Raw genomic sequence first — 3,033 nt, 5'->3', positions numbered from 1 at the left:
AGATGCCTCCAGAATTTACCATATTCACTGATCCCAGGCTCAGGATGATCAAATGCTAGACCTATTCTCTGTTGATAAGATCTGTTCTGTGTATTTTCTTTTATTCTATTATTCTCCTTTACCAGGACATACTGGTGCAGCTTCTAGCCCTCCCTCCTACTTAGAAGTCTGAGGCTAACTGTACTTAGCCTATACTTAACCTTTTTTTTTTCTAATACAAATATCTTGAGGTCTCTTCAGTTGACTTTGTTTTCTGTTTCTTTTTTTCTCCATTTTCACACACTATTGTTTAGGTTTTGTTTTTTAAATTTGGAGAAAGGATCTTACCCTGTAAACCAGGCAGGACTGGATCTTGATATAGGCTAGCCTTGAACTCATGGTCTTCCTGCCTCAGACTAGAGGGACTGCTCCTCACAGCTGTGTATGTTGTTTCACCCTGGTAATTTTAGTGGCATGCTTTAATGTGAATACTTGACATCCTTTTATTATAGCAGAAGAAAATCTGCAGATTGTTGGCAAGATGCCTTATTCTTGAATCACAGCACTCAAGAGTCTGAGGCAGGAGGATTGCTGAGTTTGAGAGTAGCTTTGGTTATACAGTGAGTTTCAAGTCTGCCTGGACTACAGGGCAGTCCTGTCTCCAAAATCCAAAACCAAACATAGGCTGAGTCAGGAGAATTGTCTTAACTCAGGACTTTAAGATCATCTTGGGGTATATGATAAGGTGCCCCCTCCATAAAAAGAGAAAACATAAGTAAAAGAGTATTATCATAGAGTTTTAAAAGATACTGGCATTAAGTTTTCAATTTTATGGACAAGGGCACAAAAATGATTGTTATGACAAATAGAAATAGGCATGCGGGAGAAAAATTTTAACATCGAAAGACAAGTTTTTCTATAAAAATTAACAGAAGCAGTAGGCTACAATTAAGCAATATTTGGCTTCATACAAGACAGCAAGGATTGATCTTTTATACTTATTCGAGTCAATATATATTTGGCACATTTCCAGAAAGATTTTGGCTGGGAACAAAAGCCTACAAAGAGGTTTAAATACTATGGTGCTGACATGAAGTGACAAATGCCAGGCCCTTCTGTCTGTCACTCTCCCAGGCAAAGAAAACAAAGCGGGGACCCAAGGGAAGAGTGGCATGACCACGAGAACACACAATTTTCTGGCTTTTGTCATGATGTCACATGGTGTGTTTCCTTTAAGATATGCTTTTTGTGTTTTCTACAAACCTCTCACGGATCTAGGGGCAGGTGACAAGCATTTTTCTGGAAAAAAAATAAAATAAAAAAATAAAGACAGTGATGAAATTTAAAAATATATCCCTTAATCAGTCATATTGTGTGACATGAGACCTGTCAGCATAGGCAGAATGCTGATATGGTAGGAGAGACACGGAGAGGAGCGGGAAACTTCAACCTTTCATCAGCAGTACTTGGGCTCCGAGCTGGTGGAGAGCAGAGCTAGACTTTGCAGGCCGATTCCTCTTTCAGTACCATTTGTAGCTGATAAAAGATAAGAAGGAGGTAAGAGACTGGAAAGGGAAAAAAAAAAGAACCAACCAAAAAACAGTAAGTAGCAAGTGGTACAAAATACTGTTTGGCTATTTTATCCAGGGTTTCTTCAAAATGTTTGAAGAAAAATTGCCAGAGTCGGGTAGCTGTGTTATTGATCATCGAAGGACATGTGACATGACACCAGCCTTCACCGAAGTGCTCTTTGGATTTGATCATGTTGCGGTCCATGGTCCAACACGGAGTGCTGCTTACACAGTACAGGCTCGCTACGTATCCGAATGAAGTTCTCACCTGGTCTTTGACACCATCGATGAATCACTCAGGTGTGTGACCTGTGAATATCACATCCGACTAACTTAGGATGCTTATTGCTTCATTTTTCTGAAAACTTTACGCATCTGCAGGCAAAAGTAGGTAAGTTGTCAAATGACGTCATTAAGAGTCTTTTTGTACCTTTTGGTTCCACTTTTCTGTGTTTCCTATTTTGGCAGACAGTTTTCCCCTACGTAGTGGAAAACACAGTACCTAGTAGATTCAGGATCATGTCTTAACAGCTCATGAGCGCCAGTGTTAAGAGACCATCTCTTTCTCAAAGTTCCAGCAGAAAATTTCACTTATTCTTCTTGAACCAATTGTCACTAGAAGAGGAAGGAAGGACTGACCACTCAGGCTGTGTCCAGTCCCCATTTCAGGAGTGAGGTTTGGCATCAGAAGGATGGAGGCCTAGGACTCTGTCAAACCCACACAAACAACAGGCTGAGTATAAAGGGCCTAGTATGCCTATGGAAAATGACTGCCACAATCATCCTGCCTTACCATCTCTGGTACAACCCATGCTCTTTATTGTCAAGATGTCTCCAGACCCATAAGGGAAAACACCTGTGTGTGAATAGTTAAATACGGAATTACAGTTAGAATGTTTAAGCAATATCTTCAAAGTACAAATACCTTATTTTAAACCTTCTCTGAAAACATACATATACAACACACATATACAAACCAGTGCTGTTTGCACAAATCTTACTGATTGTGCATCAGTTTCTACTCTTCAAATTAAAAAAAAATGTCTAGAAAAGTTAGCAGGACACAGAACTGTATGACCAGACCACCTGTGCCACAGAATCATCGAATTATAACTAGTGTCTACATGTAATAGATTGCTTTACACAACATTTTTACTGCGAAGCAGAGAGATCTCTCAGTGTTTACCCAGTTAAAACAGGACAATCCCACAATAGATTTAATAGGGAACATTTAATATGAAGAAATCCTAACTATGGCAGAGGTTAGTATTCAAGGGGTGGCCAGTCAATATCAGAAAGCCTAAAGACTAGAAGCAGAGTCTGAGGAGCAGTCTCACCGCACGGAGATTGAGTTAGGAAGCTCAAGGGACAGTACTCCCCCAGCTTCATTGGAAAGGCTTCACTTCACGTCTTGGCTCATTGGATAAAAGAGAAGTTACTATGATGTCACAGAACAGCACTTCCTGGGGAAACGCCTTTCAGA

Source organism: Peromyscus maniculatus, chromosome 21 (assembly GCF_049852395.1).
Source record: "Peromyscus maniculatus bairdii isolate BWxNUB_F1_BW_parent chromosome 21, HU_Pman_BW_mat_3.1, whole genome shotgun sequence".
Taxonomy (NCBI): domain Eukaryota; kingdom Metazoa; phylum Chordata; class Mammalia; order Rodentia; family Cricetidae; genus Peromyscus; species Peromyscus maniculatus.
This window is presented reverse-complemented; position numbering follows the sequence as displayed.